Source organism: Bacillus rossius, chromosome 6, assembly GCF_032445375.1.
Source record: "Bacillus rossius redtenbacheri isolate Brsri chromosome 6, Brsri_v3, whole genome shotgun sequence".
NCBI classification, from domain to species: domain Eukaryota; kingdom Metazoa; phylum Arthropoda; class Insecta; order Phasmatodea; family Bacillidae; genus Bacillus; species Bacillus rossius.
In genome coordinates this window covers 57,509,628-57,532,915 of record NC_086334.1, presented here as the reverse complement: position 1 = coordinate 57,532,915, position 23,288 = coordinate 57,509,628, and the positions used below count along the sequence as shown (strand labels likewise).

Sequence of the window (23,288 nt, the reverse complement as noted above, 5' to 3'; positions counted from 1 at the left end):
ACTTCATCTGTTAACTATTCATCCAAAAACCAACATTTTTATAAGAAAATTATTGTTGTTAATGTTTCATGTAGAAATAATACAAATTTTGGAAATTTCTTTTTCTAAAGATCGCTGTAAATTTGTTTTATGAAATATATGAATAAGTAAATTTATGTTGTCTGTGAAGTGTAACATAATTATGAACTACTTAATTAATATGGAATTTTAATAACATGTGGTCCACGTTCTGTAATTACAGGTAAATCTGAGAAATTCAGGGAATTTACTTGAAATCATTAACACCTTATGTAAATCTCCCAGTAACATCAATTTTTGGGGACAATGTCATGCTTCACTCTGTCAGCAGCATTTTTTAGATGTTGTTTTAGTGCATAGTTAATAACGTTATAAAATTGATTGCGCATGGTTTTGTTTCAATAAAGAAAGTGGAAAATGGCAAAATAACTAAATTGTTTGAAAAATTGTTAGTCAGGGAAATTTAAAATTTTTGGTCAGGGAAAATCAGAGTTATTTTAGTAGAGATTTTTTTAGACACCCTGAATAAACTAGAGAGAAAAAACTTAGGACATTATGAATTACAAATTTAAACATATCTATGTTTATTTCCCGTCCATGTAGTTAGGTACAAGAGTTGAATTATGTTTGTAAATAATGAAAAAGATGCATTACTCTGAATAAATCTGCTTATTTTACTGTGGTTAGACATAAATTTTATTAATTTTATGTTAAGGCTTAGTTTTCACTTGTAAAATATTTGAAATTAAGAAGACATAAAAAATATATCTCTCGGAATCAGATAACTTTATTACGAACATAATTTATGTAAATTATACAAAGATAAATTTATACTTCTTAGGATACCAAAGAAAGTTACAAATTTTTTGGAAACAAAATACTAAGTTAATAAATGTATGTTAAAGCGCTGGGTGTAGAGTGTGGAGCCGGAGCCAACCGCCATCTTGAATTTGTGACGTCACGAAAACCATATTAGATGGCGTTTACCATGACCTTTGTCCGTGACCCCAGCCGCAATTTTGGATGAGCTTGACCCTTAACGAAATCTTGGATTTAGCCACTTTGTTTTATAGAACTTTCAGCTATCTTGGATTTCGCCATATTAGATTCCAGAACATTCCATCGACTTGAATTTCGGCATTATAATAGCTAGAACTTTCCACCATTTTGCATTCCGCCATATTGAGTTATGACGTTACAGCCGCCATATTGCAAATCCGTAATTATCATCCAAAATATCGGAAAAAAATATGATTATAAAAACAATTATTTTATCAAAATTTTAACAAAAACGAACTTATGTCATGGACCTTGAAGTCCTCGGTTCGAATTCCAACGATTTCATTAGATTAAATACGGCGAAAGGTACATCCTCGTTGATACCCTGAATCAACTGTCACCCCACCACTTACAGGGACTTACAGGTTGACTCTGAACTCAACCCACAAACTAAGGCTGCAGGTTTATCACATAAAAATAAGTTTTAAGCATATGCATATGACATGACATACGTCTTTGAAGTTGCAGATGAACCGGCAGTGTTTTGAAAACAATAAACAAACTATTTACGACAAACGCCAGGCATCTGCGTGGTGGCTGACTGAACAAAGTTATACAAACATAGGAAATCTTGTCGTTGAAGTAAAATTACTTAATGGAAATAGTTTAGGGTAACAGCTATATTTCCCATAAATTTTTGTGAAGCAAAAAAATGTGGTTATTAAAAGTGGATTATTAATCTGTTCTCGGACATACGTTTCTATAATTCTATGGTCATAGTTTAAATTTACTCTATACCCCTCCGTTTTCGCGAGAAACTAAAATAAAATTTAGAACGAAATACTTCCTTGCCTGACTTACAAAAGAAGGTATTTCGAAGAAAACATTGAAGTAATAATTAAACTGAAACAACTGTAGTTGTAATTTAAGGAACAATAACGTGAATGTTGAACATATCATACATGCCATCAAAAACTACAAGAGGAAAAAAAATGTGGTCACATCTTTAATCGTGAGGAAAGATTTTGCCATAAAAAATTACTTGTTAATAAAAGGAATTTTTCCTGTAAGTACCACCAGTTAACAAAATTTAGCATGTATAGTGCGATGGTTGCATTCCAATTATGGAAGTCAGGAAGTCACCACGTATCAAGATACAGCCATTGGAATGAGTATGACCCATTTATCGCCGGAATACATACATGTATCATAGCATTGATGGGCACTAAGTAGTTGTATTTATGTGTTTAAGTTAATATAAATGCAGGCAGTTGTTAAAATTTCCAATATTAAAATGCAATCTTCAGTGAACTGTGGAACTTAAGGTAAAACATCCTTTATTTAACAAGTAATGTTTTATGACAAAATCTTCTCACAAATAAAGGTGCAACCACATATTTTTCTTATGGTGTTTGTTGACACGTATGGTTTGTTCAGCATTCACGTTTATTAGCTTTAAGTTACGTCTGCAGTTGTTTTAGTTTAACTATTAGTTCAATGTTTTCTTCGAAATACTTTCATTTGTATGTATATAAACCATCAGTGCCCCTGGTGTTAGGCAACTGTTTTAAACTGAGTGTTGTGAGTATTGCGCACGTGTCAGGTGTCCAAGTATTTAGTTCTAAATTTTATTTGAGTTTCTCGCGCAAACGGCGAGATATAGGGAAATACAAAAAGCACCCTATTTCGTTACTGTAAAAACAACATAATTACTCCGCGTCCCCAAAATATATGAGAAATAAATGTGTTATCAAAACAGGGATTTACATTAAATAATTTTACTTCAGCGACAAGATTTCCAGTGTTAGTAGAACTTTGTTCAACTAGGCATTTAGCTTGGCTTTATCATAAATAGCTTCTTAATTATTTTAAAAATTCTATTTGTTCAGCTGAACTTCACAGGCGTATGTCAGTCTTGGGAAGCACTTAAGACCATACGTCATATATCTATGTTATCAATTTATTTTTACATAATAAACCCTTAGCTGAAGTTTGTTGTTCAGATTCAGACACATTCTGTATAATCCAAGATTGTGGCCGAGGTCGTAGTCAGCCGGAATGGCAGCTGGGGTCAAGGTCAAGGTCAAAGGTCACGGTCAAGCCATCCAAGATGACCATCGTGACGTCAAAAATAAAAAGAAAGCGTTTGGCTCCAGCTCCACACCCTACACCATGTCCTCGGACATACATTTATAAACCACGAGGGATTTTACAAAAGTAAATTTCGTTTTTTTTTTACACGAAAAATTTATTGCAAAAAAAATACACTATGGCATCATTAACTATAAAGCTTACACTATTTTTCGACATAGTCACCCCCGACATTGAGACATTTCTCGTAGCGTGCAATCAGTTTGAAGAAACCGCTCCGGTGGAACTCGGTGGCCTGCGATGCAAGGAATTGTCGCACAGCCTGCTCCACCTCAGCATTGCCTTGTAAGTGACTGTCATGAGAGTGCGGCTTCCAGTGCTGGGATAACAGCACGCACTTCCATGGGCGACCACGAGGTCAGTACACGTCTGCCTGCCTCGTGACTTGTACCTCGAGTAACCCCAGCCACGCCGGGCCATTCCTTCTTCGCCCATTCCTCCTCCGCTGAAACTACTTCCGTCGTTGAACCAGCAACGGGTGTGGATTTATGGCGAGTGTGTCACCTGGTGTACTGTCTGCTCTTTAAAAAATGATGAAACTCACTTTCGGAACGTCCTTCGTACTTGTGTTCATAATTTAAAATGTGTCAGTTATTTAATTTACCGTGTTTAGCTTTGCATATCAATTATCATCGGAGTACTTTAATTTCTGAAGACATATTTCCCAGATTGCTCACGGGCGAAGTCGCTAAGTAAATAACGAGGACAAGGAAAGACAAATTGGCCGGCGTAGCACGAAACAAAAGGAAGGTGGGACAATTAGCCGTCTTCAGGAAGAGGAACCAATTAACGGGGAACTGGCATGCCCTTTTGCACAATTCGTCCCACGGCGCGCGCTAACAGAATTATGGATTTGCTGAAGGCTGCTGCTTCTTGGCAGGACTCGCGAAAAGCAATCCGCACTGCAGAATCAACACGGCAACATAGAGAGGTTGCCACTGAAAAGGGTGCTCCCGAAATTGGTTTAATTATTATGCATGAAGGCCGTGCCAGCTGTAAATACCTACATAATGTGTTTAAATATTCTCACTACATAATCTCTGTTTTTCAAGCAGGTACAGAGCATATAATTATTTAAATGTTATTCCGGAGTGTACAGCCGTAACGTTTATTTCTTATCCCTCTGTTGTGTTCACTCCGAAACGTGATATGTAGGTACCTAGAGACCGGAAAAATTCGCGGGTTCAATGACCTCCAGGATAGACTCCAATATACTCTACACACTCGGGGAAATGCCAACTGTTCATTGGCTGCTAACTTGTGAGTCGTCTCGACTGGGTGGCCGGTGATTCGACACTTCAATGAGTGAGGGGTCTCTAATTGGCCTTCAGTCCTCCAAGATTATCAGTGGACCAATGGCAGAAACAGCACTAAGGTATAATTATTTGAATTTTAGCATAACACGAAATGAACCCAAGAATTTTTCAGGTCTCTAGTGATATGACTTGTGTGAAAAGTGCAAATTGCTCACCTAGTGTTAAGTGCCACGCAGTGTAAGTCGTCCCAGAAATCAGCAGTAGGCTGAGGTGCAACAACAAGTATCTGACATTATCGCAGCTGACGGGTATGTGAACCCTAGCAGTTGGCAGCTTCAGAGTCAGTGAACAAGCAGAACATTAGGCTCCCTGGGAGTGCCTCTGCAGTCGAACGGCCGGAAGCACTACGACAAGTCTACGCCTCTTAGTTGAACTTAACACATTTACATATTCGTGGCCTCGTGAATATAAAACGGTGTGTGATTTACTTTAATAAAGTAAAAATTCGTGACAAATAATTACCCATGTCAAACTAAAGCGTGAAAAGCGTTATACCAGCAGAAATTATTTATTACACAGCTAAAACAATACTCACATAACGTTTAACAATAGTGATTTACACAAGTAATTAAACAAATAACACATACATGAAGGTATAATATTTTCTTTAGAATATGGCCCGTGGCGCGGTTCACAACAATAAGCTCAGACCCCGTTGTGTTGCCCTCTGCCCTAATACTCCCTACAGTCTGGGTGGCGTCAGGCGCAGGCTACCCGCCTATCCCTGCAGCATGGCGGGGTTCAACCTGAGCCGCACGCCGCCACGTGGAGCCCGCTCAAGGCTGCTCCAGCGATCACCGCCCGCACCAACCGCCCCGGAGTGGGGATAGCGCGACGTCCACCCCCAAGAAACAACCGCGCACATGAAAGTTCGCAAGTGAGCAAGTGCGCGAGAGAACAAGAGCGCAAGAGCATAAGAGCGCAAGTATACTGCGTCATTAATCTTTCTCTGCTGTCTCCCACCCCGTTCCCTCACCATAAACCTAGCTATTTCCCTTTATAAGATCGGAATTTTCGTTACGCTTGAAATTTTTTATCTCTTCAGCAAAAAAGTTTTACTTCAAAAAACTGTGAACGAGTCTTTCAGTAATCTCCAGTTATGTGTAAAAATCTAACATCGGTAAAGAGGAAATTTATGTGTTCTCATGTTGCCAATAAACTTATAACATAAAACTCTGACACCAAATTTAACATATTGTTTAATGCAGCGATGATAAGTTTGAGGAAAACCGGTAAACATTGCCCCCGCCCTTTTTTAAACCTAACTATAATTCTGTTTTACAATATTTCACAGGGCTATTGATATCTCGGGGCTAGCCGACAAAACATGATTACCAGACGTGTCGCATGTAAATCCCTCAAAGCTGAACATGTGACATTTAACCCCCCGAGATCGGAATTATCATTGCCGGCATTTTTGAGGTTACATTTCTTTAGACACGTTGAGGGTGAAATTTTAGTATGCACCAGAAATGCAATGAAATAAGCGCGCATTACACAACGGAAATTTCACAGGTTCAAAGTCCAAGGCGCATGCTAGGAGCTGAAGTCGTCAAAATGGCGGACTCACGTGTGGTAACATGCACCGCTACATGTTTCGCGAACATCAGGATATGTACTAAGCGTATTTGTATCCCAAAGTAACCTTATATTAGTGAAACTATCATGGAATACAGTTTGTAAACTTTAATAGACATAGACTATAATAACTATAAAAATACTTATAATTTATTAGCCAGAAAAAATGTGTTGGGATGAACATGAAGTCAAATATATTTAACATTTTGTTGGTTCTCTAAAACATTACGAACATGGCATCTTTTCAAACTTAAAGTTTCAGTCCAGTAGATCCCGGCTTTGGACTTGATTTACGACCAGGAATTTTATTAAATTAGTTCCTATCTTGTTGAAATTAATGAAAAAATTAATACTATAAAGTTTCAGTACATGTTATAAGTTATACTTCTATAAAATTACAAAAATATCAACCTGAAACATTTTAAAACACATTCTTTATCACTGATTATATTTTTTATATTTGTTTTTGCTTAAACAACTGAAATCAGCCCGTTAAAAATTCCTTCAAAACATACTTAACCCAATTTAGGTGATTCAACATTATTTTACAATATTATTATGTTATAAAGTTATTAAAAAATAATACACCATTTTCAGTTACGAATTTTGAATCATGTTCCTTGAGATTACCAAGCGCTCACAAGACCACTGCACCACCAGTACTACTAGAAAAAGGTAGGCACAATAAGTTTTGCTATTATTGTAATGCCAGATTTCTTACGTTTATTAAAACTTGGGATTTATTTTTAGTATGATTATTTTTGTGTACCAAATATATTATAGTGTTGTTGTACTATCATAAAGTTTCATTTGGCACACCAATTCGTTTGGTGTGTACCCTAATTTTTTAAGAAATTGTCTATGTAGCGTTTTATGTTGCTACACGTGGGTCCGCCATATTTGTGTCACATTTCCGGTCATCGACGTCCGTTCCATTTCCACGAGATTACTCTTACCTAATGACATATACCGAGAGCTAAGATGTTTAAAGATCAAAAATATAAAACACGTATTTTAATGAAAACAATGCTAAAAATAAGAGTGTATTTTAAAATCAATTATCCACAGTTTAATAAAATAATCACGTTGTTAAAAAATATAACTTTATTATAGAATATATTTTTGTCTAAACTTAAATTTCTTACTCAAGTAATGCGATTTTTTTTATTTACGACCGTAAAAATTACTTTTGTTTAATACTATTGTTTTGGTTTTCATCAATAAACTGGACTTATTTACCCCCTTTATTTTTAATAACTATTATAACTTGGTCACTTGGCATAGAAAAAACCTGATTTATACGGAATAAAAAAACCTAACAAAGTTAGCTTATTCTGGAGTCAATTGAGCGTTCAGTAGCAACAACATGTCTCATCCAATGAAAAGTCACGGGAGACACTACGCATTACTCATTCTGAGACAATAGATGTACTAAATTTATCCGAAAATTTTTAAGTAATAAAAAAATTCTCCTTATGATACGAGAGAAAAATAAAATGATATACGCAAGCAACGCCGTACATAGGGTGTTATATTCGTACAGTCCCATATTCCATGCATGTCACATACTTTCTTTCTTTCATTTAAAGTTTACTCAGTTCCTGAGCGCTTTTAAACAGCCTCTCAGCGGAATGGAAAAGGGAGTCGACAGGTGAGACTAAGTACTGCCAACATAACGGTTTTTGAACCTCGTACAGTGCTGCCAACACACGCCACTAACGAGCAATTCATAGCTCGTTTTCTGCTAAGTATGTGAACTCGCTTCTACAAGACACGCATATCAAATTCTGAAAATTATGTAGATGGCTCATACCTTTAAAAGTAACGAATTTTTTTTTCATAACGCCAGACAGAACTTCCATCTTTTGCAAACAACAACTTAATATCATCTTAAAATATCGAGTGTATGGTAATCAGGCGCATCAAATTATCAAGACACATAATTAAAATAGAAGTGTCTATGATTGTCTAATTATTCAATATTAGAACCGGTAACCAGCTTCGCTCGGGTAGATAAAGCAAGTAGATGAAGTAGATAAAGTTTTAATTTTATTATATCTGAAACGATTCCGAATATATACGTTATAACTTAAATACATCTTATTTTTATACCTATAGTAGACTCTGAATCACTAGAATAATAATGTAAAGTTAATAATTGAAATCATACCCGAAGTGGCACGCGTTAGTGATCTCACATACCAAAAATCAAGAAAATTAATAGACATCGTACGAAGCTAAATAGTTCATTCCAATAAAAAAAAAATAATGAGCTTGAAATTGCAAACACACAAACATTTAAACTTTTAAATGATGATAAACATTTTGCTTTAAACATAATTTTAGTCTTAGGAAAAATTATTCAAAATACTTTACTTTCAGTAATTAAAAAATTACTGAAAATTGATTTCATACTCTAAACAAGATTGTTTACATTACCAAAGGATTGAATGAAAATTATGGTATAAACTAATCATCCACAAGTTATTTAATGTTCACGATTTTCGTGAATCAATTCATTTTTTCCCCTTCTTTTTCTAAAGTTCTCGCTCGTATTTCGCCTTCAGAAAAAAAAAGTCATTACAAAATATGCCGATTACAAAACAGATTTAAGCACTTTGTTTGAAAATATGGGTGAAAATAGTGTGTGGTTGTTTTTGATGATAAATAAGCTTGTAGCCTGCACTAAGTGGGGAATGTACTAAAAACAAGCCTTTTTAAATTTATCAGAGTGAATAACAAAAAAAAAAAAGGGGCATAGGACTTTATGGGTAGCTTTTGATCACACGGAGAGATCTCAGGAGGTTTACTTATTCGGTCCAGAGTCAATCAGAGTGAAGGACGAACAACGGTCAGAACTGGAAGCAAGGGGATGACTGGAAATGGTCGTGGGTGGTGGTGGGGGTGGTATGGTTGAGGAGGAGAAAAGGGGGGGGGGGGGGGGGTGAGGCAGAAGGTGCTCCCCATGGACGAGATGAATCAAGATGCCCGTCCGGCAGACGTCAGTCCCGACTTTGGAGAGAGAGAGAGGGTCCGAAGAAGGCCGAAGCAGCTGCTTGGCATTCGGGTCGTCTTGCCCGGCGCTCTCCGCTCATAAATCGAATTACGCCGGGCCTAGCAGCGGTCCGGCATGGTCGACATGTCGGACCGGTGGAATCGCTGAGCACGCAGGTCTGCAGAAGCACAGCATCACGGACCCCGCGCGAGGAAACTGCCTCCGACAGCTGCAGTCGTGCCGGGCGACTGGTATCCGTCCTCGGTCGCCTCGTGACGTCAGCGTGGCACGTGCCTCGAGGAGATGGGAAAACCTTCTTTCCACAGACGAGAGAGCCAAACGGCCGATCGTGCATCTTCGGTTTTTTTTTCTGTTCATTGTAAATGTGTTGATGAAAGGATACTAATGGTCAATTAGGTTAGGTTAGCTACATTATAACTACTTTAAAACATTGTGGACGGTTGATTTGGTTAGGATAGCTACATAAAAGATACGGAAAAAAGAAAAGCGAGCATGAACTTCGGGTTTTGACTCTCTTTTCTGTGGAAAGAAGGCTTCCCCGAGGAGTTAGGCCGCCCGATGTTTGTGAATTGTGCCGTAGCCCAGTCAGTGTGGTGTGTAGTAAGTAAACCTGAAGACTCATATCCATAACCAAAATTCCCACTTACCAGAGAATATTATACCAGAATACATGAATACATGTATGCCAACATGGATTTTTATACGTTTTATTTATGTTTTTAATTTAACTGTGTAACCAGTACAACTGTTTACAGTTATATTACTATTATTTTGATTATTATTGTAATATTAATTGTATATTTCATAAGCCGATCTTATGTATTGAATTATTTTATTGTAAAGAGGACAACCAAAGTTAACCTAAGTATATAACACATCTAATTGCCAGAGACAACACACTTTTTAACTTCAGGGTCATCTAAGCATTATTCTTTGGAAACTTTATTCATTTGCCTTAGTTCAGCACTCTTACACGCTAATATCCAAGTTTTATTTCACTATGCAGTTAATTTGGTTTGCTGATTTTTTATATAGCTCCTTGGTTGCTAGGGACGGAAAATAAATAGTTAGAAGGAAGAAGAAAGGGGAGACGCCATCGCCATCTTGCAGCGGGAAGACGTTTCTTGGGCTGGGGCGAACCAAAGCCTTGGTTGCCGCCCGAGGAATTGAAGACTCGCATCATCCGCGGTCGTGTGCTATACAGAATTCTCCCTATTATGATTTGCGAGAATAGTTCTGGACTGAATAAGTCTGAGATAGGGAGTATCGGCGACATCTAGTGCCAACATCCACGTCGGTCCCGTTCGTCCCCGTAGTGGTTCCGGACGACTGATGTCAGCGCCAGCTACGATCGGCCACGACGTTTGGTGAGACCGATCCAAATTAAAACAGACTTTTTAGGACGAGAGGGAAGCCGATTCTTCTGCCAGACTTCCGGCGATATCAGATCTTTGGTAGCTCGCCAATTTCAGCTTCCAGCGTCCAGTGTTCCAGCGTCGCGGTAGACCACCTGAAGGTCCTAGGAAGAGAGCCTCAAGCCTCCGACAGCTTCTAGCTAGACCCGGCATGGTAGTCGATGTGTTCCTGTGACCTCATTTACATTTAGTTACTGACACATAGGTCTGACAAAAATGCTAACATACACTGAAAATGATTTTGGTTGTTCCTCTAGCTGAATTGCATGATTGAAAGTAACTTCACGTCAATATCAAAGAACACATTAAAATCGCATGTTTTCCAGTTATTCATATTTTATTTATGATACATGTCAAATTACGTCTAAAACAGACCAGGTCATAGGTAATGCAAATTGTCACTCGTTACACAACACTACCAAACTTCCTTTTAACAATTACTCTTTTGACAGTAATACAATGCAGTGACGTGCTAGCTGGATTAGCAGTCTGGATAGTCACTCCAGCAGCAGCGTTCCTGAGATTTACTGCAGAGAGAATAGGCGACAAAACCCTGAGAATATTCTTATTGTATTATAATAATTATTGGCAGTGTAGACTTTCGTAATATCTACACCGCAAGAACTCCAATAGTTCACAACTGATAAAATCTATAATCCTTCATTACATTACAATCACTTGATTAAAGTAATTTCGTTATAGATATTATAAGTTCATTTAGATGTTTAAGTGTTATAAACGATTATAAATAATAAAATTGATATAAGTCAGTATTATTCGTTACAAATGAAATTAACTCTTGATTTAAATTGATGTACTTTGTATTATAAATAAGTATTTTGAAAAAATATAAAACCAAGCCTTCTTTTAAAATTATATATTTTTTCCAATGTATGTGTTTGAAATTATTCAGGATTATTTCATTTAGATATCGGGTGGACTAAAATTTGTTTTACGACCATTATTTACTAAAATATTTTCGTTCAAGAAAATACAAAGTGACAAAACTTGTTAATTTTTTGTTTCCGAGTGAACCTTATGTAGTCTGACTATTTAAAAATTCTATAACGTAGAAACTAAAATAAAAAAAAAATCATAATTTCGAGTATGATACGTGCTCCAATGTTTCCGTACCATACAAAATTTTACCTCCAATTGTAAAGTAATTTCCTTTTTAATACATACTGTGTCCAATAACTTACAAGAATGTCTAAAATCTTAGTACTCCGTTTAGAGTAAAAATTAAAGTCATAATTTTGTCATCTCTTATATGACTTATAGGTCGCGCTTTACAACGATGTAGGGAAAAAAAAAATTTAAATGCTTGGAATGCATCTATACCTACAAACAATTTTAGGACGAAACCTGAGAACAATACAAACTTGTATACATCAGTAGGTTATCAAAGCACAGAAATTAAAAAAAAATGTTTGCATGGAGTCCACGTGCAAATGAAGTGAACTTCTTGCTTATTATATATATTATTAAGTATAGAAAAAAATAATTCTTTTGGCTAAGGTCGCAGATAAAAAAAATACATATGCAAGTATGCGAGAGGGCGCTAAATTATGCTATTGCGCAAGAATGTAAATGTGAAAGTATATAAGTGTGCAAGTATTCAAGTATGCAAGTAGGGAAGCCTTCTCTTCAAAGACGAGAGAGCCAAACCTCCGATCGTGCATTTTAGGTTTTTTTTTTGTTACTTGTAAAAGGTTAGGTTAGCTACATTATAAATAATTTAAAACATTGTGGACGGTTAATTTTGTTAGGACAGCTACAGTAAAGATACTGTGAAATCATGTAAACGGTTTCCTAGCCCTGGATAGCTACATATTAAAAAGTTATTAGCTAAGCAACCATAAAATGATTTTACAGTATTTTTAATGTAGCTATACTTACCTAATATAACCAACCATCCAAAATGTTATAAAGTATTTATAATGTCGCTAAGTAGTATAAGAATGACGGACCTGCGCCTGGCGCTGGCGCGTGGTGCCGGTGCCGGTGTCCGCCATCTTGGATTATGACGTCACGGCGGCCATCTTGGATGAATGTGACCTTGACCTTTGAACACACAGCGTAACGGGACACAACGTAACTGGACACAATGTAACGGGGCACAACATAACGGGACATAATGTAACGGGACAAGTAGATCACGGTGGCCATCTTGGATCCGCCATTTTGGATGACGTAATTGTGTTCTCGAACATTCCGGCGTTGCGTGTTCCGCCATTTTGAATGATGACGTCACCATTGCAATTTTCGTTATGGTCGCCATCTTTAACTTTTTTATTTATTATCCGATTTTAATGAATTTTTTTAAAAATTATAAAAAAATTTAATTAATAAAATTTGAGTAAAAAATAATAAAAAAACATATATTTACGACACGAAGTTCGGAGTCCTCGGTTCAAACCCGACGAGTGCAAAAAAAATTAAAAATGGCGACAGGCACCTTCCTCAATAGTGGTTGCAGGCAGACTAACTCCCACCACTTATTTTCAAAGCATACATATCGTCACCTAGTATGACGTCATGTCCGCCATCTTGTCTTCGTTGCTGGAAGTCATCATCATTGTATCGTCGGCGAGAGTGCGCTGACGCCATGTTCGTTTAATTCTTATCCGCTAGAGTGCAGTAATCATTTATTACTGTGACACCCGCCATCTTGAAATTTGGGCGCCATCTTGGAAATCCATAATTATTTAGATAGAAATTCGGAAAAAGTTCCAATATTCAATAAATAAATCACTCATTAATTTACATATTGATTCGATCGATTCCCGTCCTGGGTTCGATACCCGATCGATGCAAAAATGTTTAATTTTATGTAAAATAATAATTTCAATAAACCATGTTCAACATTCTTAAAGAGACTCTAAATCCTCTACTACCATCATCCTATCAGACATCAAGACCAACATATTGGTAATTCATAATTATAATGCTAGAGATGCGGAAAAAAATTCAAAATTCATAAAATAAATTTGCAATCTATATAATGATTGAATAGATCGACTAAGGTCCTTGGTTCGAACCCTGGCCGATACAAAACAACTTTAATATTTTAAAAAAGTAACACTAAATTGGCAGGTTTGAAAATAAAAACGCCGCAAGTTCTTTTAAAAAAAAACTTTTATTACATACATACTACACTACTACAAGAACAAAAAAAAAACACTGACAAATTACTAAAGCCTTTTGGATTCCTCGATTCAAACAGTCTTCTTATTGTACGGACTAAGCCTTTTACATGACTTTAAATGTCTATCCGATCCGTTCATCACCGCAGCCAGAGACGGACTGAAGTTCATATCACTTATATAGTCTCATTAGCCGGTACAACACATGAGTCAAATCAATAACCATGTTCACTATACGTCTCGGAGCATTTTTTATAATGACGATGTAAGCTATCGAGACGTGAAATTAGTTTATTGCACTTATTGCACTGAAAGTGTATTCTTTGAACATTATTAGAACAACCGCTTCTTTCATGTCTGCGAGCATTTGAGGTGATAGTAAATGATGCACCACAGTATTTTCACTGATGCGAAGTACGCTCTTCATTAATTGAAGTATTCAATGCTGATGAAACTTCAGCTGATGGTGGGACAGCACATATCAAAGTCTCCTCCAGTGTTGTCAGAGGCGTTGCCAACGGGATCTGCTCCAACATCGTCGGCGCTGACGCCATGGTTCCTGTAGTCGATGGTACATCCTCCATCGAGTTCGACGTTAAAGTCGGTAAAGATGCCATCAAAGTCTCAAGAACAGGCAATTACACGACTTAGGCACCAGAAGAAACAATCTAGGTGATCCGTACACCGTCGACGGCAGTAACAAACTGAGCGTCCTGCTGTCTAGGACTCGTTTATATACATGAACCGGTTGGAATAATACGCTGTTCAAATCAAGAACAATTTACTAAAATACTAGAGTCAAAACAACATTAAAAAAATAGAAGCACCATCAACAAAAAAAAAAAGAAGCACATTTGGAAGCACCGTCAACAAAAAGGCAGCACATTTGGAAGCACCGACAACGAAAAGACAGCACCGCCATCGAAAAGGCAGCACATTCGGAAGCACCGACTACGAAAAGAAGCACATTTTTGAAGCACCGACAACGAAAAGGCAGCACATTTGGAAGCACCGACAACGAAAAGGCAGCACATTTGGAAGCACCGACAACGAAAAGGCAGCACATTTGGAAGCACCGAAAACGAAAAGGCAGCACATTTGGAAGCACCAACAACGAAAATGCAGCACATTTGGAAGCACCGAAAACGAAAAGGCAGCACATTTGGTAGCACCGACAACGAAAAGGCAGCACATTTGGAAGCACCGACAACGAAAAGGCAGCACATTTGAAAGCACCGACAACGAAAAGGCAGCACATTTGGAAGCACCGAAAACGAAAGGGCAGCACATTTGGTAGCACCGACAACGAAAAGGCAGAACATTTGGAAGCACCGACAACGAAAAGGCAGCACATTTGGAAGCACCGACAACGAAAAGGCAGCACATTTGGAAGCACCGACAACGAAAAGGCAGCACATTTGGAAGCACCGAAAACGAAAAGGCAGCACATTTGGTAGCACCGACAACGAAAAGGCAGCACAATTGGAAGCACCGACAACGAAAAGGCAGCACATTTTGGAAGCACCATTGAATAAGGAAGCACATTTGGAAGCTCCATCAACAAAAAAAAGGCAAAAAGGAAGCATAAGTTACGAGATCTAAGTCTTAGTTAGAAATCAGAATACAAGAAATAAAAACATTAAATTCTTATAATTTAAATTATTTATTTTATTTCTTTACATTATACCAAAGCAAGTAAAACAAGCCATTATTGTATGTAGCCAGCTTTCCTCAGTTCCTTGAGTATGAAGGATATTTCTTTGATGCACGAATAGTTTCCTGCACAAAGCGAACCATGTAGAAGTCTTAGCCGATCAACCAATATGTTTGGATCTTTCCATGATGTGTAATCATCCTCTTCTACCACCATCTTCCTTGCACGTTTATAATAAATATTATGATCTCTGGTGTCTTCCGTTTTACCACCAACCTGAGGGTAACTTTCATTTTTGAGACGGTGATCATCACAAGCTTGTTCAGATTTATTTACTCATTAAATAGAAAAATCCTTCATAAAGAGATCAATTGCTCATCTGGAATCAGAAGCACTTGCAGAAAACCATCAAAATATTGTCAAGTATAATCAGGAGCACACGGAGAAAACCATCAAAATATTGACAAGAATATTCAGGAGCACACGGAGAAAACCACCATAATATTGACAAGAATAATCGGAAGCACACGGAGAAAACCACCACAAGTTTTCTTTGTTATCATAAAATTACAGAAAAAAATTAATAAAAAAAAAACACAACAAATTAAAAAAATTATTATGCCGGCATGTGAACTTCTCATAGTTGAGCAAAGATAGAGTTCTAGTCCAAGCCAGAATCAGTTGTTGAATTTATTTTTTTTTTTATTAATTTTTTTCTGTAATTTTATGATAACAAAGAAAACATGTGGCGGTTTTCTCCGTGTGCTTCCGATTATTCTTGTCAATACTATGGTGGTTTTCTCCGTGTGCACCTGAGTATTCTTGTCAATATTTTGATGGTTTTCTCCGTGTGCTCCTGATTATACTTGACAAAATTTTGATGGTTTTCTGCAAGTGCTTCTGGTTACAGATGAGCAATTGATCTCTTCATGAAGGATTTTTTCTATTTAATGAGTCATGTTAATTTATTTAAGGTTATATTTAATTAGTGAATTTCTGCTACTTAATCAACTTTTGTAATATTTTTATTAGGTGGAAATTTAAAAAAAAAATCATTTCTCAGTCAAATAATCTCTGAGATATCTAAAAAGCACTAACAGAAAGGACGGACTTCCTTCTCTTTGGAGTCTAGCGAAGCCATCCTTCTTTTGCGATCGCTAATGAGCATCCCGCATCCCGCATAAAATAACTAAATATTATTTACCTGCAAGCAACATGTGGCGACATCTGTTGTTGAAAAGCAGAACTACATGCATAAAGTACTTTTGCATGAGATATATTAATTCTCGCTGATGAAATATGAAAAAATTTCTATTTAATAATGGATCTAATTAAAAACACTCAATTGGTATCTGGCATTAGTCTCAGTAACTAATATGAATTCCGATTTGGGATCTGTCGCTGTATCGAAAGAACATAGGTGTAAGTTTAGTAGCAAAGAGTTTATCTTGAGAAAGAATAAAAGATAACACGAGAAGAATGACTGTGTTAAAAATCCACTGCGCAATATGATAAGTTGTGTTCGATGTAGCAAGTCGTTTACGCGGAGAGAGAGCTTAAAAAGACATGGCAGAACTTGTAACGCCAAGCCTGCGTACAAGCTAGAGGACAACGATGAACCTACTAGACTAAGAAAGAGTGATCTGCATTACGACAATAATTTTCTTGGCTCTTCCGATCTCGACAAAGAACTTAAATTGAAGGAGGTTGATGATTTACGGAAGAATGAAGACAATGGAAGAAACCTTAACGTGAAAAGTGAGAATATATTCCAGCCGAATTCAAGTAGATCTTTCCTACTTCGTAGAAATGATGGACTCCTAAAAAGGAAGCATGAAGACGATGAAGACACTTCGACATCATCAACATCGTAGTATTACGGTAAATTGGGTGAAGACGATTCCTTCTACGGTGATTGTTACAGTGACTCTGAGGCTGTTGACAAAGACATAGACTATGATGAAGCACCTAAAGCAGACAAGATCGAAGAATGTGGCGGTGTCCTGAGACCGAAACGATGGAAACGACGTGATATATTAAATAAATCTGATCAAGCTTGTGATAATCACCGTCTCAAACATGAAAGTTACCCTGCGGTTGGTGGTAAAACGGAAGGCACCAGAGATCATAATATTTATTATAAAGGTGCAAGGAAGATGGTTGTAGAAGAGAATGATTACACATCATGGAAAGATCCAAACATATTGGTTGACCGGCTAAGACTTCTACATGGTTCGCTTTGTGCAGGAAACTATTCGTGCATCAAAGAAATATCCTTCATACTCAAGGAACTGAGGAAAGCTGGCTACATACAATAATGGCTTGTTTTACTTGCTTTTGTATAATGTAAAGAAATAAAATAAATAATTTAAATTATAAGAATTTAATGTTTTTATTTCTTGTATTCTGATTTCTAACTAAGACTTAGATCTCGTAACTTGTGCTTCCTTTTTGCCTTTTTTTTGTTGTTTTAGGAGCTTCCAAATGTGCTTCCTTATTCTATGGTGCTTCCAAAATGTGCTGCCTTTATGATGGTGCATCCAAAATGTGCTGCCTTTATGATGGTGCATCCAAAATGTGCTGCCTTTTCGTTGTCGGTGCTTCCAAATGTGCTGCCTTTTCGTTGTCGGTGCTTCCAAATGTGCTGCCTTTTCGTTGTCGGTGCTTCCAAAATGTGCTTCTTTTCGTAGTCGGTGCTTCCAAATGTGCTGCCTTTTCGATGGCGGTGCTGTCTTTTCGTTGTCGGTGCTTCCAAATGTGCTGCCTTTTCGTTGACGGTGCTTCCAAATGTGCTGCCTTTTCGTTGACGGTGCTTCCAAATGTGCTTCCTTTTTTTGGTTGATGGTGCTTCTTATTTTTTAATGTTGTTTTGACTCTAGTATTTTAGTAAATTGTTCTTGATTTGACTAGCGTATTATTCCAACCGGTTCATGTATATAAACGAGTCCCAGACAGCAGGACGCTCAGTTTGTTACTGCCGTCGACGGTGTACGAATCATTTAGTTTGTTTTTTTCTAGTGCCTAAGTCGTGTAATTGCCTGTTCTTGAGACTTTGATGGCATCTTTACCGACTTTAACGTCGAACTCGATGGAGGATGTACCATCGACTACAGGAACCATGGCGTCAGCGCCGACGATGGTGGAGCAGATCCCGTTGGCAACGCCTCTGACAACACTGGAGGAGACTTCGATATGTGCTGTCCCACCATCAGCTGAAGTTTCATCAGCATTGAATACTTCAATTAATGAAGAGCGTACTTCGCATCAGTGAAAATACTGTGGTGCATCATTTACTATCACCTCAAATGCTCGCAGACATGAAAGAAGCGGTTGTTCTAATAATGTTCAAAGAATACACTTTCAGTGCAATAAGTGCAATAAACTAATTTCACGTCTCGATAGCTTACATCGTCATTATAAAAAATGCTCCGAGACGTATAGTGAACATGGTTATTGATTTGACTCATGTGTTGTACCGGCTAATGAGACTATATAAGTGATATGAACTTCAGTCCGTCTCTGGCTGCGGTGATGAACGGATCGGATAGACATTTAAAGTCATGTAAAAGGCTTAGTCCGTACAATAAGAAGACTGTTTGAATCGAGGAATCCAAAAGGCTTTAGTAATTTGTCAGTGTTTTTGTGTACTTGTAGTAGTGTAGTATGTATGTAATAAAAGTTTTTTTTTTAAAAGAACTTGCGGAGTTTTTATTTTCTCATACCTGCTACTTTAGTGGTACTTTTTTAAAATATTAAAGTTGTTTTGTATCGGCCAGGGTTCAAACCAAGGAACTTAGTCAATCTTTTCAATCATTATATAGATTACAAATTTATTTTATGAATTTTGAATTTTTTCCCGCATCTCTAGCATTAAAATTATGAATTACCAATATGTTGGTCTTGATGTCTGATAGGATGATGGTAGTAGAGGATTTAGAGTCTCTTTAAGAATGTTGAACATGGTTTATTGAAATTATTATTTTTACATAAAATTAAACATTATTGCATCGATCGGGTATCGAACCCAGGACGGGAATCGATCGAATCAATATGTAAATTAATGAGTGATTTATTTATTGAATATTGGAACTTTTCCCGAATTTCTATCTAAATAATTATGGATTTCCAAGATGGCGCCCAAATTTCAAGATGGCGGGTGTCACAGTAATAAATGATTACTGCACTCTAGCGGATAAGAATTAAACTAACATGGCGTCAGCGCACTCTCGCCGACGATACAATGATGATGACTTCCAGCAACGAAGACAAGATGGCGGACATGACGTCATACTAGGTGACGATATGTATGCTTTGAAAATAAGTGGTGGGAGTCAGTCTGCCTGCAACCACTATTGAGGAAGGAGCCTGTCGCCATTTTTAATTTTTTTTGCACTCGTCGGGTTTGAACCGAGGACTCCGAACTTCGTGTCGTAAATATATGTTTTTTTATTATTTTTTACTCAAATTTTATTAATTAAATTTTTTTATAATTTTTAAAAAAATTCATTAAAATCGGATAATAAATAAAAAAGTTAAATATGGCGACCATAACGAAAATTGCAATGGTGACGTCATCATTCAAAATGGCGGAACACGCAACGCCGGAATGTTTCGAGATCACAATTACGTCATCCAAAATGGCGGATCCAAGATGGACACCGTGATCTACTTGTCCCGTTACATTATGTCCCGTTACGTTGTGCCCCGTTACGTTGTGTCCCGTTTCGCTGTGTGGTCAAATGTCAAGGTCACATCCATCCAAATGGCCGCCGAGATGTTAGAATCCAATATGGCGGACACCGGCACCGGCACCACGCGCCAGCGCCAGGCGCAGGACCGTCATTCGTATACTACTTGGCTAACCTATCCTAATCGATCGCAAAATTTAATGCCAGACCGGTTTATACAATGAGATAGAACGAAAAAAAAAGCGAGCATGAACTTCGGGGAACTTCGGGTGTGGCTCTCTCGTCCGTGAAAAGAAGGCTTCCCATGCAAGTATGCAAGTGATCAAGTATCCATTTGTGAAAGTGTGTAAGTATTAAGTGTTTAAGTATGCATCTGTGAAAGTTTGAAAGTTTGCAAGTGTGCAAGTGTGCAAGTATGCGAGTTTAAAAGTGTGCAAGTGTGCAAGTGTGCGAGTTTACAAGTGTGCGAGGTTACAAGTGTGCAAGTGTGCAAGTGTACAGGTATGCAAGTGTACAGGTATGCAAGTGTACAGGTATGCAAGTGTGTAAGTATACTGCGTCATTTCTACGTCTCCCCTGCCGTCTCCTCCTCTACCGCCCCCCCCCCCCCAAATTCCCCTCATGCAATTAGAATTTTCGTATAGCTCGAAATTGTATCCCTCTCAGCAAAAAAAGTTTCACTTCAAAAAAATATTTTACCAAAGTGTTGAACGTATTTGGTTATAGTCTATTTTGACGACAAGGCCATTAGAGACAGAACATTAAAACAGTGAAACTGAAGAAGGAGCGGCCATCTCAGCATTTGCCTTTTCCACTTACAGCCCAACCGGCTAAACATAGAATATTGAAATTATAATGATATGTTTCATTTTAGACATGGATGTTATTTTATAAACGTTTAAAACAAGTAAAACGTGTTTTTCTTTTAAATTTACCTAAATATTTTCACATTCAAAAAAATTGTGTTTAGAATGCTAATAAATTTGCACGAATTAAAAAATAATTGCTCTTAAATAAAATTTCTGGAGTTATAGGAAATCACTTGACAAACAAAAAAACACGTTTCATCGATGTAATTAGTTAAAACTATACAATTTTTGCTTACGAAATGCTGCTTAACCTTACTTTTATCAATCCTGTGATTTGTAATCGTTTCAGTAGCTTACGCAAAATAATTTTAATGTTTTTTCTTGACTCGCATTCATTTATAATTTTTAAAAGTACATCCATATTTCTGCCTTTGCCCATAAACGAGAAATATAAATTTCAATGAGTCTTGATCGAGCGAGTTAATACCCCGCACACCGTCTAATTGCCTCAGTAGTTCAGTGGTTCATTATTTTGGGCTGTGAAAGATAAAAGACTAGGGTGATCCTTTTAAACATTTACATACATTCCGGTATCCGAGAAAACATGAAAAGAGGTAAAATTTTGGTAGAGTTAAGCCATATTCTCTTTCACAAGAAAATATTTTCTCTGCTACTTCAGAATGGGCCTTTGAAGAGGGAAAAAAAACCATTAGCATCGTAGCTCCAGAGGTCATTATAATTTATTTCCTTCTGAGTGAGGTTTCTCTTCCCATTGACGGGCGAACTGGTCTCTATGTGGACGAAATCTTAACATGGAACTATTCAAAACGAGAAGTTTGAAAGAACGAATGTATGAGAGAAAATGAAAAAAGAGAATTACTGAGCCAAAATGGTTTCACAAGCACTCCTATGGAGCCAGCTAACTAATTTGTCATTAACTGAAAAAAAAAAAAAAAAATTAAATTAGAAACCAATATTAAATTTTTTATATTGTTCCAATGTTGTCAAAGAGATTTCAGTAAAAATATGAAACTACAAAAAAATATATAGCTATAGGAACAATTATTATATATATAAAATAGGATGTTGGTATGCATGACGTCAATAAATTCAGACACAGTTTGACCGATCGCCATGAAATTGGCCGAAAGTTGGCACGCCGAAGAGATTTTTCATGAAGAGGTGTTTTAATGCTATCCATTTCTTTGTAATTCGCCGCTAGATGGCGCTGCAGCGCATCAACTTCTGTACTGTTCAACCGATCGCCATGAAAATAGGTACATTAAATTTTACTGTTCTTAATCCTCAATAACAAAAAATAGTAATTGTGACTGTGGTAAAATTACATAAAAATTAGGTATATATTAAATACAAACATACATCCATTTTAAATATAAATAAATACTGTCAGGACAACTTTGACCTGGTTCTGCTAGTAATCGCATAAAATAACAGTCAGGTATTTTTTATTAAAAACATTTTTAAACAAAAAATGGTCTGAATTGGTTAGATCATGGAAAAATCAACAAAATCTGAGATTATTTCTTTTTATGCTAAATAGTTTTCAAGAACTTAACCTTGACACATAAAATAGAAAAAAAATATACAGGTACTAGAACCCGTACAACTTTTTTTTTAAATCTTATGTTGACGGGAGTCTCAAATAATTAGCTGACACCACTTAGCTTGTCACAGTAACTTCATGTTCCTTTGACAAAGTTTTTTCTTCCTTGAACACCACACAGAGGAAGACTCACTAGACGCAGTGTTGAGACGGTGGGATGGTGCAGTTTCCTCCTTGCTTGTGTAGCACCCGTGCTGTCTCGCTCAGCTGTCGGGCTGGCTAGACGTGACGACTGACACTGCGGTCACAGCTCTCTCTGCGCACAACACAGACACCTCCTTTAAGCTGCGTTCGCACAGGGCGCTATGCTCGCTATGTTGGCGACGTCGTCAGGTGTTTAGTTTGTGGCATCGTCATACCTCTGGCATATCTTTTCTGTGTTCTTTAATGCTGTTGTGTTAATTTTAACGATTTTTTTAAATTACCTGGTTTTTATAAAAAAAATCTTTGGTTATCGGTTTTAATTTGATTTATTTTACCTTAAATATTTTATTCCACCACTTTCCTTGTGCCTTTGTTTAACTAAGGTTGGCTATAGCGTCGGCAGGCGCTAGAAGATTTATATCTTACAATTTTAATTAGTGTGTAATTCTGTAACTTTTATATCAATAATTTGCTATATTTCTTTTATTTATAATTATCTGTGTGGGGCGCAGATCACTGATTGATTATTTATTCTACGCGTGAGATCTTTGATACGAGTCTTCATCGCGTGACGTGTGAAACGCGAGTAGAAACATGTTACTGGGCATGCCTCTTGTTTCGTCCACATGAAGTGTGTTAAAACGGTTTTTGTAGCTGCCTAGACTAGAAGTAGATATAGTCTATGCCATGTAACTTGTTTTTTTTCTGATAGTTCTCAAAAGAAGCTCCA

General features: G+C 37.1%; 1 protein-coding gene across 1 annotated transcript in view; it reads right to left on the bottom strand.

Annotated features, from left to right (window-relative positions):
* Positions 1-22,569, bottom strand: part of LOC134533554 (A disintegrin and metalloproteinase with thrombospondin motifs 2-like) — a 79,844-nt gene extending 57,275 nt beyond the window's left edge. Inside the window, exon 1 of the mRNA XM_063371091.1 lies at positions 22,548-22,569. The gene's annotated coding sequence lies outside the window, so the exon portion shown is untranslated. The remainder of the gene's footprint in view (positions 1-22,547) is intronic.
* Positions 22,570-23,288: the final 719 nt, after the last annotated feature.